Source organism: Vulpes vulpes, chromosome 7 (genome assembly GCF_048418805.1).
Source record: "Vulpes vulpes isolate BD-2025 chromosome 7, VulVul3, whole genome shotgun sequence".
In the NCBI taxonomy this organism is placed as follows: domain Eukaryota; kingdom Metazoa; phylum Chordata; class Mammalia; order Carnivora; family Canidae; genus Vulpes; species Vulpes vulpes.
This window is the reverse complement of record NC_132786.1, coordinates 42965199-42979507: the sequence shown is the minus strand read 5'-3', so window position 1 is coordinate 42979507 and position 14309 is coordinate 42965199. Positions and strand designations below refer to the sequence as shown.

Sequence of the window (14309 nt, the reverse complement as noted above, 5' to 3'; positions counted from 1 at the left end):
TTGGCTATATACATGAGGTTTATTTCTCGGCCTATTTTCTATTCTGTTGGTCTATATGTTTGTCCATATGCTAGTATTTCACTCTTTTGAATACTTTTGTAATCTTTTATAGTTTCAGAATAAGTTTTGAAGTTGGAAAATGTGAACCCTCCAACTTTGTTTGTTTTTTATTTTTTTCCCAGTCTGTTTGACTATTCAGGGTCCTTGGAGATTTCATATGAAAATTAGGATCATTTTTAAATTCTGCAAAAAACACCATTAGGATTTTGACAGGTATTGCATGCAATCTGTAGATTGTTTTGGGTAGTGTTGTCATCTTAATATTATTAGGCCCTCCAATACATGAACAACAGAATGTCTTTGTACTTATGTCCTCTTTACTAAATTATTTCAGCACTATTTTTGTAGTTTTCAGCATATAAACTTTGTCTCCTTGGTTAAATCTATTGTAAATATTGTATTCTTCTGGATACTATTATAAATGAAATAATTTTCTTAATTTTTTTAGATTGTTCATGCTACTGGACAGATGTATCAGGTTTTATGTTGATTTCACATTCTGATACATTGCTAAATTTATTATTTCTAATAGTACTTTTGTGGAATCAGAATTTTCTATGTAAAAGATCATGTCATCTGCAAACAAAGATGATTTTACTTATTACTTTCCAATTTGAGTGTTTTATTTCTTTTCTTCATGGCTAATTCTCTAGCTAGAACTTCTAATACAATGTTGAATATTAATAGTGGAAAGGGCATCCTGTATATATATATATATAATCTTAGGGTTTTCGCCACCGAGTATGATATTAATTGCATGGATATACCTTAATTTTTAGAATTAACTTTGTAATGCCTCGGTGGTTCAGTCAGCTGAGCATCTTCCTTCAGCTCGGTTCATGATCTTGGGGTCCTGGGATCCAGCCCCACATCAGGCTCTCTGCTCAGGGGCGTCTGCTTCTTCCTCTCCCTTTGTGCTGGCTCTTTTTCTCACTCTTTCCCACAAATAAAATCTTTTAAAAAAATAAATCAAATTAAAGTAACTTTATAGTTTGTGGGGCACCTGGGTGGCTCAGTTGGTTAGTCTCTGTCTTCAGCTCAGGTCATAAACTAGGGGTCCTGGGATCATGCCCTGCATTGGGCTCCCTACTTAATGAGGAGCCTACTTTTTCCTCTCCCTCTGCTCCTCCCCTGCAGCTCACTTTCTCTCTTAAATAAATAAATAAATAAATAAATAAATAAATAAATAAAATCTTTTAAAAAATAAAATTAACTTTATAGTTTGTAAAAAACAATTTCATTATTCACAGTTTCAGGTTGAAATCTTTTTTGGTAGATTTGTTTACATTCATCAAGGAAGAAAAAAATTAAGGTCTTGGCTTCCAGAAGACAAAACTGGACAAACAGTACCTAAAAAGATACCTGCTTAAGTCTGAGAAATGATTAGATAACTTGACCTTGAATAATCGTTAAGTGTTCTTTTCAGGTGACATTTGCCAGAAAATTTACTCTATGAATAGGATTAGGATGAAGGATACATTTTAGAAACAAAGCACATCAGGACACATGAACACATGGGAAATCCTTGCCTTTGGATTAAACATGCTTTAAGAAAAATGTTCTCATTAGTTATTGGAAGAAGCTTTTGGTAGTAAAAGCAACAAATAGGCTTATTGATTTTGATGTGTGTAATGAATTGGTTTAATAGCTGTTACCAAGCTGCTACCATCACCATTTCAGTATTTTATCATGTATTTTTTGTGACACACTGTTCATAGGGGTGTGGACATCTTGTTGTACAGACTGAGTTGTTTATGCAACATCGAAAAGTTGAGGAAATGTTTTCTTTATGTATTTGGACTGTCATAAAACCTAAACAAAAACAGTAATCACTTGAACTGATGGAAATGAAGGAAACCAACTATCTTCCTTTAGATTTTTTAAAAAATAGATTATTTATTTTTGCATACATTAAGAAAATACTAAAGAGACCAGGCATTTTAAACATGATTTTACGTTCAATGGATAAATGCATTCTAAAAGAAATCATCTTTACTGTGTATTACCATCAATTTAAAGGAGCTATTTTTTCCATGCTTTGAGTTAATTTTGTTTTTTTTCCTAGCTTTACATATGCAGTGTGAAGACTGAAGAATAAAGTACACTTTATGAATTAAAGAAAAATAAGCCCAAGCTAGAAAAATCTATGTTTAAATGTTTGGATGTTGAAGAAATATTGTGTGGAAGATTAAGCCAGATGACCTCTCTAAGCCATTCCAATTCCAAATTCTGCAATTTAAGAAATTGCTATTGTGTTTAACTGTTTGGTAGGATCTAATTAGCCATGCTGTCAAGACCTCTGTGAACCCAGCAAAAATTATGCAAACTTGTAATGAGAGTTAATAGGGAGTTGGGTAACTCCTTTATCTGGCATGAGGAAATTCATTTTAATAACACTAGGGTAATGCAATTGCCTTCATTGCCTGAGAAATGTCATTTAAAGTTAACCAAGTGCATATAAACATACAAGACATTGCACAGAAAATAAAGATGAATGAAGTAATCCCAGACCTACATTATTCACAGTGGCTATATATAGACCATCAGTTTCATGAATTTATTGTTAGGTTCCTAGTATAGTTGTTAATAAATAAAATGAAAATAATCACACTTTTAGTCGAATATACTTCTAGCATGTCTATTTAATATAATTCATGCATTTGTCCCAACATATACAATTATGTGCATGTATATACAGCTATTATAATTATTAATTTAATATACATATATAGTTCTCTTTATAATACATATGCATATTCATCAATTTCAAAAAAACTGATTAGTTTTTGATTTCTGATTATTGTATGAGCTGTAATAGACAACGTTGCTATGTTAGACTGTAAAATGAAATAATATTTTGACAAAAGTTGATAATATATTCAAAATTAATGTAAAATGAAGTGTTTGTCATATAGAGGTTTATTATTATTTTTTTTTTGAAATCAAGATTGGGTATAGAAGGATGGGGAAAAATTACTCATGGCAGTGTGCATCTTTTAAACTATTGTTATGTCATTATTGTTGCTTATTGTTATTTGAGAAAGATACACAGTGATTAGAAAAGAGCTTTATTGTATAATTTTCATGTTGATTTTGACTGATGATGATAGCTGTGGTGATAATGACGAAATAGGTCAAAGATCCAAATGATTGGTGAAGACAGAATTAGGATGGTACTTATGGATTAGACTGACCCTGATCTGAATCTCAAATGATAGAATAGAATTTGAATAATCACAGAAAAATATAGAAATTCTACCACCCTGAATAAATTAAAAACAGCACTTTTTATGTTTTATCTTTCAATTTTGGAAATCATTTAATTTCTTATCTGATTATAAAAGTTAAGATCTTATAGGAATGATAACAGATGGTGAGGCTGTGAGTTTAGTATGTGTGTGAAAGGGATAAATAGAAATTCTATCTTTTAGACCATTTATATACATGAACTCTGTATTGATAAATATAAAATAATTAGGGTTAACTGGAAAATTATATATACGTAATATTATTATAATTCAAGAATGTTTGTCTTTCCTAAAGAATACAGAGATATACTGTACTATAAGCAGGACATATGACTGATAAATCACCATAGTTTTCCAAGACTGAGAGAAGTGTGAGTTGTCTATTTCAAAAAAGATCTTCTTAGGGAACCCAGATTTGTGGACAGCAACTTTGAAGAAAAGCTTGGATGGGTGAATAAGAGTTATATGAAATCTGGAAACATTACTTTCTACTTCTGGGTTCTATCTTATATACATAAATCTTAAATTTGTGAAGTTGGAGCATCCTTGCACATGGCCTTGTATGACTAGGTACTGGGCAATACTTTACCTGGGCCATTACTACCTGATAAATTTTGGATTTAGCAATGTACCATGACTGCAGAATGCAGTACATAATATATTAGGAGTAATCAGAGTGGTAATCCTGGCTAATTTAGCCTGATCTGAATTCATGTCTCAGCTTGGTGCTGTGGAATCAGAGCAGAGGATATTTTCTTCAAACACCTCTGGGAATCGTGTATCAAACTATTTAGACCAGCTATGAAAAGCATTCTAAAATGAACAAAGAGACAAAAAAGGTAATCATTAATAATTTGGTGTATATTCTTTAATTTTTTTCCTCTACTCATGTATATACACACATCTACTCACATGTAAGTAGAAACCAATGGGATATCTATACATTTATATACAAACAGATATGCACATGCTATTTGCTAAATAGCTTTAAATTACTTTAATATATCCAAGGCATGTTTCTGTGTTAAAATGTAGAGATCTGCATCATTATTTTAAAAGTAACTTTAAATTTCTCTTTCCTTCCATCACATTGGCCTAAAAACCCTAACTTTTATTTATCATAATTATCTGCTATGCATATGCAGAATGTGTTTGGAGAAAACTCTTCAGCGTATACATGATATGTAAAGCCTTGAAAACCACTGAGATTACCTAAGGAATAAATGGAAATAAGAAAACATATGGAGAAGCTTTCTCCAGTGGAGAAATGGTACCCTGGACCAAGTCAATATTTAGAAAACAAGAAAAAGAAGAGGCTCCAGCAATGAGAATTAGCAAGAAGTGAGGAAGGGAGAAATGGGCAGTGTCCTGGAAATGAAGTGAAGAAAGTGCTCCAGGAAGGATGGAGTTGTCAAGTGCCATTGGGATATCAAGTTCAGTGAGAACTCATAACTGAATCTTCAGGCTGGCAACATGAAGTCCATTGATGAACTTCAACCCAGAGATGAGTGAAGAAAAGCTTAAATTGAGTGGGTTCGGGTTAAAATAAAAAAGGTGTTGAGAATGTGAAGACATAATATAGACAACTTTCGCAAGAGCTTTTACTCGAAAGGGGAGCAGGAAAACGGTAGCTGGAGTAGAGGATATAACAAAGAGAAGGAGTGTTTTCTTAAGACTGAGAATATTTCATTATGTTCACATGTTAATGGAAAAGATCCATCAGGGAGTAAAAAAAATGATAACACCACAAAGGAAAAAAAACATAATTCTAAGAACAAAGGACATCAGATCCAGTGTTCAAGTGAAAAGTTTTGGCTATAACGATGACCCACTGTGATGGGTGGGGAAACAGTATTTGAACATAACTGCTCTTAGGCTGGACATCTGTAGTAGAAGGAAGGGAGGTTTTCTTCTGATTGCTTCTCAAGAGAACTGGATGTAAGTTAAAGTTGAGAGAATGTGCAAAATTGTTGATTCAACAAAATAGAAGACCAAATTAACTAAGGAAGTATAGTTAAATCTGACAAGCAGATTTGTAGACATATATTTAAAGTAAGCACAAAATATTAACTGTCTAAAAGATGAGGAAGAGAGAATTTCTCAGCATACTTGTGAGGAACAGTTAAATTGGCTACAGAGGGTATACAACTCTTTAGAATACACACATATATGGTACAATATACACATTTCCCAGTGCAGTAGATACTCAGTAAATATTGACAATTGTTAATGTAATTGATTTTGATACCTTCAAGGCTGAAGTGCTATATAGAAAAGACTATTCATAAGTTTACTTCAGTTTTTTTAAAGCTTTTTTTTTAAGGATCAGTTTTAGGTTTATAAAAAAATTGAGAAGATACAGAGATTTCTCATACATCCCCTGTCCTCACAAATGCATAGCCTCCTCCATTATGAGCCTAACTCACCAAAATTACCCAAAGTCCACAGTTTGCCTTGGAGTACACTCTTGGCATTTGCAGATTTTTTTGGGGTTTAGACAAATGCATAATTACGTATATCATATGGAGTGTTTTTACTGCCCTAAACATCCTGTCTTCTGCTGTTTGATCTTTGCCTCCTTCCCCCACTGGGCACCCATAGATTTTTTTGATTGTCTCAGAGTTTAGCCTTTTCCAAAATGTCACATACAGTTGGTGCTTGAACAATAGGGTTTAGGGGTGTTGACCCCTGCCCAGTCCAAAAATCCACATATAAACTTAAAAAATTTTAAATTTGTAATTGAAGTATGGTTGACAAATATTAAATTACATTCAGGTGTACAGATAGTGATCCAACAATTATATACTTTACAAAATGCTTACCCCAGCAAGTGTGATTACAGAAGTTTTGGCTATATTCCCTATGTTATAATTTTCTTTCCTGTAACATATTTATCTTGTAACAGGGAGTTTGTATCTTTTAATCCCTTTCACCATTTTGCATATCCCCACACTCCCTTCCTCTTTGGCAACCACCAATTTGTTCTCTATATTTATGAGTCTGTTTGTTGTACGTTTGTTCATTTGTTTGTCTTTAGGTTCCACATATAAATGAAATCACATGCTATTTTTGTGGGCAAAGAAATGGAGAAAAGGAAACTGTTAGTGGGAATGTAAATCGGTGCAGTCACGATGGAAAACAGTATGGAGGTTCCTCATACACATTCTATATGTTATATGTATAATATACTGTATTATCACAAGAAAGTAAGCTAAAGGAAATAAAACATTATTTTAAAAAACCATAAGGAGGAGAAAGTGCATTTACAGTACTGTGCTGTAAAAAAATCTGTGTATAAGTGGACCCACACAGTTCAAACCCATGGTGTTCAAGGGTCAAGTATAGCTGGAATTAAAGAGTATGTACCTTCTTAGATTTTATTCTTTCACTTAGAAATAAGGTCCCTCCATGTCTTTTCATGACTTGATAAACACATTTTGTTGTTTTTTAAAAGCTGAGTAACATCATCTGGATGTGTCACAGTTTATTTTCCCCTTCACTTTATTCTGTTTTTTAAGCTTTTATTTATTCATGAGAGACACAGAAAGAAAGAGAGGCAGAGACACAGGCAGAGGGAGAAGTAGGTTCCATGCAGGGAGCCTGAATGTGGGACTCAATCCTGGGACTGCAGGATCACGCTCTGGGCCAAAGGCAAGCGCTAAACCGCTGAACACCTAAGGATCCCCTTCCCTTCACTTTCTTAAGGACATCTTGGTGGCTTCTAAGTTTTTAGCAATGAATGAATAAAGCAGTTTCAAACATCTGAGTGCAGATTTTTGTGAGGACATGAGTTTTCAACTCCTTAGGCAAATACCAAGAAGTGTAATTGGTGGATTGAATGTGAAGAGTGTGTTTAGTTTTCCAAGAAAATACTGAAACATCTTCCAAAGTAGCTTTACCATTTGCATTTTGTAACATTTTGTATTTTGACCAGCAATGAATGAGAGTTCCTATTGCCTCACATCCTTGTCAGCATTTGGTGTCATCAGTGTTCCAGATTTTGGCTATTTTAATAGATGTATAGTAGTATCTCATTTATGTTTGAATTTTTATTTCTTTGATGACATATAATGTGGAATATTATTTCATCTTTCATAGGCTTGTTTGCCATCTATATATCTTATCTGATGAGGTGTCTATTAAGGTGTTAGGCCCATATTTTAATTAGGTTTGTTTTTTCCTACTGTAGGGTTTTATGAGTTATTTATCTGGTGTAATAGTCCTTTATCAGATGCATCTGTTACAAATATTTTCTCCCAGTCTGTGGCTTGTCTTCTAATTTTTTGATATTGTCTTTCACAGATCAGAACTTTAATTTTATCAATTATTTCTTTCATGGATTGTGTCTTTGGTATTTATCTAAAGAAGCATCACTGTTCCCAAGTCACCTAGGATTTCTTCTGTGTTATCTCTAGGAATTTTTAGTTTTGCATTTTACATTTAGGTCTATGACATATTTTGAGCTACTTTTTGTAAAGGGTGTAAGATCTATGTCTAGATTCATTTTTGCATGCAACTGTCCAGTTGTTCCAACCAATTGTTCCAAGACCGTATGTTAAAGAGACTAGCTTTGCTCCATTGTCTGCCTTTGCTCCTTTGTTGAAGATCAGTTGAGTAGATTTACAGGAGTTTATTTCTGGCTTTTCTATTCTGTTTCATCTAATTCAACTATTAACTGATATAAACCTGAATTCTTTGTGTTTTATACATGATGTCTCTTTAGGACCAAACTATCCTTATGGATTTTAACATGATATAATGATTGAAATTTGGATCTCCCTCATGGTTATAGCTTCTAACCTGTTTTACTGAGTAATCTGAACAGCTAAATGTTGTAAATGTCATACATGCTAAAATAATTGTTGTACATTATTGAAATATGTACAATATTTAGAAAAAAGAGGTGATAGTTTTGTTTATTTATGTACTGATCAGCAATACTTGGTAAATGAAAACTTGCCAGAGGAGTCTTTTAGGAAGTTGTGGAAGCTTTGAATTATATACAACATTCTAAAGAAACGATACTGGAAAATAGGGAGCCAAATTGGACTTGTCTTCAAATATAAGAAGAGCTGTTCTTTGAAAAAACAGAGGAGGTTTTATGGAGAATGCCTCAAGGGCAGAACTTGGGCCCATGTATGAAGCCACTATTGTGGCTGATGGATTCTCTCAACATGAAAGAGTCAAAATATCTGAAAATGGAAGAGGCTGCTTTCAGAGATGGTGAATTGAAGGGATTTAGGAATCATACAGGGAATGGGATTAGATCATCTCCAACATTTATTTAAACTCTGTGCTTTGGAAGCGGGGCAAGCTGGGGGAGGAGCAGGGTCCTCACCTGCCCCGGCCCCACCAAACCATCCTGAACACCTGCGAAGTTGACCTGAGATTTAAAGAGAGAGCAGCTGGAAGGGTACAGAGAGAAAAATTTTAGCTTCTCACAAGGTAGGAAGGCAGAGAAACATAAATAAATAACAAAGAACCCGGGGGGAGGGCCCGCGAGGAGCCGGGCTAAGAGGGCGGCGAGGGCCTCCCCAGGAGCCGGGACTCTAGGAATCCGCCCCGGACCCTTCCCGGGGAGAAGTGCTCGCAGGGCCCTGGGCAGGACCGCGGGGGCGGGGGCCTCCAGCCCGGGGTCACTCACAGAGGAGGGGCGCCCGGGGAGAGGAGAGCGCCACACCCCGCGGCCCAGCGGGTAAAGGGCTGGAGCACCCGGGGGCCTCGGGAGGAGCCGGGGGTCGGGGGGGCTCCGCGGAGGGGGCTGCACCTGCTGCCTTCGGGGCCCGGCCGGGAGCGCGATGCCAGCGGGGCGGGTGGAGCCAGGGCACCGGGGGACACGGCCCCATCCTGTGCTCCCCCAGGACAGGCGGGGCGGGGAGGGTCAGGGACAGCGAGGACGCTCCTGCTTGGGGCGCCCCCAGCTGTGCAGGTCAGCGCCCCGCCCCGGAGCATCCAGGCCCCCGGACTGGGAGCTGCGGTAGTTACTGGGGAGCTGACTCCAGGGCTGGGGAGCCGACCGCCCCAGTGGGGTTGTCCCTCCTGGTGTCACTCTATGCCTGGGATGGAGCGGGGGCCACCAGGGGACAGAGGCCTCACGGGGTCAACAGCTCCCACGGAGCCTGGCACCTGGCAGAGGGCGGGGCATCCCCCAGGTGCACAGGTGCACACACCTGAGGATCAGCACAGCAGGCCCCTCCCCCAGAAGACCAGCTGGAAGGACAGGGGGAGAGCAAGTTCTTGACCCAGCAGCGCTGGAAAGCTCCAAGGGAAGTCAAGAGATTTACAGTATACAGAACCGGAGGGTACCCCTCCTTTTTTTTCTTCCTTTTCCCAGTACAACTCGTTTTTATATCACACTATAAATTTCCAATTTTTTTTCCCTTTTCCCACCTTAATTAACTACATTATTTTACCACCTCTTCACTGTTAGGATTCTTCCTTTTTGACTTTCATACTTCTACAATTCAGGTCCTAGATATATTTTCCACTTATAGATTCCCTTCAACATACTCAATTTTGGGAGATATACAATATACGGTTTTTTGTTTTGTTTTGTGTTTTTTCTTTTCTCTGCCTCATTTTGTTCTACAATGGCAGAAGTTAATACCTTCTAAAACATGACCCACATCACCCAGAACCAAGTGGTATATCATGCTGGTTCATTCTGTGAGATTCCTCATTCCCATTCTCCCCCCCTCTTTTATCTCATTTATCTTTGGTGGTTAATGTTGGGGCTTTCTATAACTATTTCTGGTTTATATACATTTGGGACTCAACATCTCCTAATATACAGAACTGAATATACTCAGAAACAAGAGGTTCACTCTCTAGAACCCCTCAGGTAGACTACATTCTCCTTCCACTACAACTTCGTCACCACACCCATCTCCCAGTCCCCCTCCTTTTTTTTCTTCTCCTTTTTTTTCTTTTTTCTGTTTCCTCTCTTTTTTTTCTCTCTCTTATGCTTTAGTATTCCTAGCCTTTTATTTTTTACTACCTTGTTTTAAAATTTCTTTTTCACTTTAGTGGTCCTTTTGTTTTAGTTTGTTCGTGGAAGGAGCCTCGGTGTCCATCGAAAGATGAATGATCTTTGTTTTCAATTTCTGGTCTCTGACCTCTGCAGAATCATCTAAGGTGAAATTTGCTTAGGTAGTGGTTGATATTCTTGATGCAGCCTGCTCATACGCCACTCTGCACTGAGAAAAATGACTAGAAGGACCGTATACATGAGGCTTTATTTCTGGTTCTGTTACACTTCACTGGTCTGTGTAGATCTACCTTTATACAAGGGCGATGCTATTTTGACTTCTTTAGCTGGGCAATGTATCGAAATGAGGACATGTGAATTCTCCAAGGAAACAACCCACAATAACAGGGACTGAATAGGTATCATGATGACACTAAATTCCTATCGTTCAATAGTAACTCTGAACATGAATGGGCTTAATTACCCCACCAAAAGGAGCAGGGTTTCAGACTGGATAAAAAAGCAAGATCCATCTATTTTCTGTCTACAAGAGACTCATTTTAAACATAAGGACACCTACAGCCTGAAAATAAAAGGTTGGAGAACCATTTACCATTCAAATGGTCCTCAAAAGAAAACAGGGGTAACCATCCTTATATCAGATAAACTAAAGCTTATCCCAAAGACTGTAGTGAGAGATGAAGAGGGACACTATATCATACTTAAAGGATCTATCCAACAAGAGGACCTAATAACCATGAATATTTATGCCCAAAATGTGGGAGGCACCAAGTATATCAATCAATTAATAACCAAAGTTAAGACATACTTAGATAATAATACACTTGGTGACTTCAGTGTAGCGCTTTCTGCAATCGACAGGTATTTTAAGCACAACATCTCCAAAGAAACAGGAGCTTTAAATGATACACTGGACCAGATGGATTTCACAGATATTTACAGAACTTTACATCCAAAACCAACTGAATACACATTCTTCTCAAGTGCACATGGAACTTTCTCTAGAAGAGACCACATACTGGGTCACAAATCAGGTCTTAACTGATACCAAAAGATTGGGATCATCCCCTGTGTGTTTTCAGACCATAATGCTTTGAAACTAGAACTAAATCACAAGAAGTTTGGAAGGATTTCAAACACATGGGGGTTAAGGACCATCCTCAAAAAGATGAAAGGGTCAACAAGGAAATTAGAGAAGAATTATTATTTTTTGTTTCCACTGCATTTATTACTAATATAAAAATGTTAAAAAGAAAAAAAAATTCATTCTCAGTTCTCCAACGGCTCTCATCCTTCCCTCTTGCCCACACAACTCCTGACCCATTTCCTCAGGGCCAGTGCAAAACCGAACCTGTTCACTGCCGTTTTCACAGAAAACAACCAGTGCCGGGGATGTAGGGAAGAAGGTTAGACGAGGGCAACAGTACCGTCCAGGTTCCACCCAAGGGTAGGCCAGGTGGAGATTCGCAGAATTCAGACGAAAGCGCTGGTGGCCTCACAATGACATACTCTAATTAAAGTGGGCTGGAGAGGAGATAGGATAGCCCGTAAGAGGCTTTAGAGGACATCTCATGGGCTTGTGTCAAACCCCAAAAAACCGACACCAGGAGAATAGGGAGACCAGGGAGGCAGTCTTGCAGAAAGTTTCACAATTCTCCCATGTTGGGAGGTGTGGAAAATCTAGAGGGCATCAAGAGCCTCACTCATTTTGGCAGAAAAACTTACTCTAGTGTTGGGAAGTCACAATGATGCCACGGACACTGAGAAAGGCTACGTACGAGGGGATGCACAGTTCCACAAAGCACAGTGATCATAGACGAGTGGTGGGGATCATGCTACTGATGCAGGATCTACAAAATCCAAAAGCAGGGAGAGTGGCCTTTCAGGGAATAACTCTGCACCAGTCATCCGTACTTGACCCCAGGTCAACCTGGTGAGTTTCACAGAGCAACTGACAACTTTGGGGGTAGGGTTTGTCACATAAAAAGGACTTAAAACAAGCAGCTAGAAGAAGGGAATGGCAGGAAACTGCTCCAGGGCTCTTAGGAATCGAGGGCAGTGCCGAGGGCTGGGTGGACAGATAGATGCACAAGAAACAGCACCAAAGAGGTTTCTTGTTCAGCAGTCAATCGGCAAAGGGGAAGAGGATCCAGGAGGCAGTTGAAGAGAGCAAAGGTGGGGTTCTGAAGGCGAGTCTCTGGAGGCTGAATCGGAAGAAAGCCCACACGCTGGGCACCAGTGATGAAACAAAACTCTGGACCCCAAATGGGGGAGGTGAGAGATGGGGGTGGGTGCCACTGACTGAGGGTGGTGGGTGGAACAGCCTCACAGTAGCTGTCACAGGGCCACAGGGAAATATATGGCCGCCAGGTCAGAGGGCTCCTTCCAGCCTGGATGGGAAGGCACAGTCTCACAGAGGAGGTCCATTGATGCCTGGGTGGTAGAAGGCACAGAGGTCCTCATATCGACAGTGGCCCTTTTTGGCAAAGTGTCGGCAGACGGGGTGGTTGGATTTGTCTTCCATAACTTGGGGGCCATCCTTGGGCGGGCAGGTATTTTTGATAAGAGACCAACTTTTGAGCCTTCAGGGATTTCTCTGCTCTTTGTGAAAGCCTCCTCTGGAAGGACCCCCATGGCCTGGTCCAGGAAAAGGAGGTTCAGTATTGCCCCCCCACCAGCCACGACCATATGGGCCACACCTGGGGCCCAGGCCTCCCCCGATTGGGCCTCTGCCCCTGGGAGGAAGTGGGAGGCTCAGCAGTGGTGGAATCATTGGTCCCCTTGATCCTGGAGGACCTCTGTGAAGAGCTGACTTGGGATCACCAGGCTTTCCATTGGCCATGGGGGGAGGGCCCAGAAGGCTAGGTGGTCCGATGGGACTCCCATCCTCCTCGTCTCCAGTCTCCTCCCTCTCTGGCAGTGGGGGCTGTTGTGGTGGCGGCGGCTGCTGCTGCTGATTCTGCTTCTTTCATTTGGGCATCGTGGTTGCGGCAATGGCTGCAGCGGGATTTGGAGGGCAGTGAGGAAGGGGAACGCTGGGATCTAGAGAAGAATTAAAAAGATTCATGGAAACTAATGGGAATGAAGATATAACCAACCGTTCAAACTCTTTGGGATACAGCAAAAGCAGCCCTGAGGCGTAAATACATCGCGATACAAGCATCCATCCAAAAACTGAAAAGAACTCAAATACAAAAGCTAACCTTGCACCTAAAGGAGCTGGAGACAAAACAGCAAATAGATTCTAAATCCAACAGAAGAAGAGAGTTAAAAAAGACTCGAGCAGAACTCACTGAAATAGAGACCAGAAGAACTGTGGAACAGATCAACAAAACCAGGAGTTGGTTCTTTGAAAGAATAAGATAGATAAACCAGTAGCCAGCCTTATTAAAAAGAAGACAGAAAATACTCCAATTAATAAATCATGAATGAGAAAGGAGACATCACTACTAACACCAAGGAAATAAAAACGATTTTAAAAACATTATGAGCAGCTATATGCCAATAAATTAGACAATCTAGAAGAAATGGACACATTTCTGGAAAACCACAAACTACCACAACTGGAACAGTAAGAAATAGAAAACCTGAACAGGTGGATAACCAGGGAGGAAATTGACACAGTCATTAAAAACCTCCCAAGACACAGAAGCCCAGGGCCAGATGGCTTCCCGGGGAATTCTAGCAAACGTTTAAAGAAGAAACCATACCTATTCTACCAAAGCTGTTCAGAAAGATAGAAAGAGATGGAATACTTCTAAACTCGTTCTATGAGGCCAGCATCACTTTAATTCCAAAACCAGACAAAGACCCCACCAAAAAGGAGAATTACAGACCAATGTCCCTGATGAACACAGATGCAAAAAATCTCAACAAGATATTAGCCAATAGGATCCAACAGTCCTTTAAGAGGATTATTCACCATGACCAAGTGGGATTTATCCCCAGGATGCAAGGCTGCTTCTCATAAAACAATCAATGTGATTGATCGGATCAGCAGAGAAAAAACAAGA

The 14309-nt window shown here is 39.1% G+C and overlaps 1 pseudogene; it reads right to left on the bottom strand.

Moving 5' to 3' along the window:
• Positions 1–11908: 11908 nt before the first annotated feature.
• Positions 11909–13337, bottom strand: LOC112908910 (proline-rich protein 3-like; annotated as a pseudogene).
• Between the last annotated feature and the right edge of the window lie 972 nt (positions 13338–14309).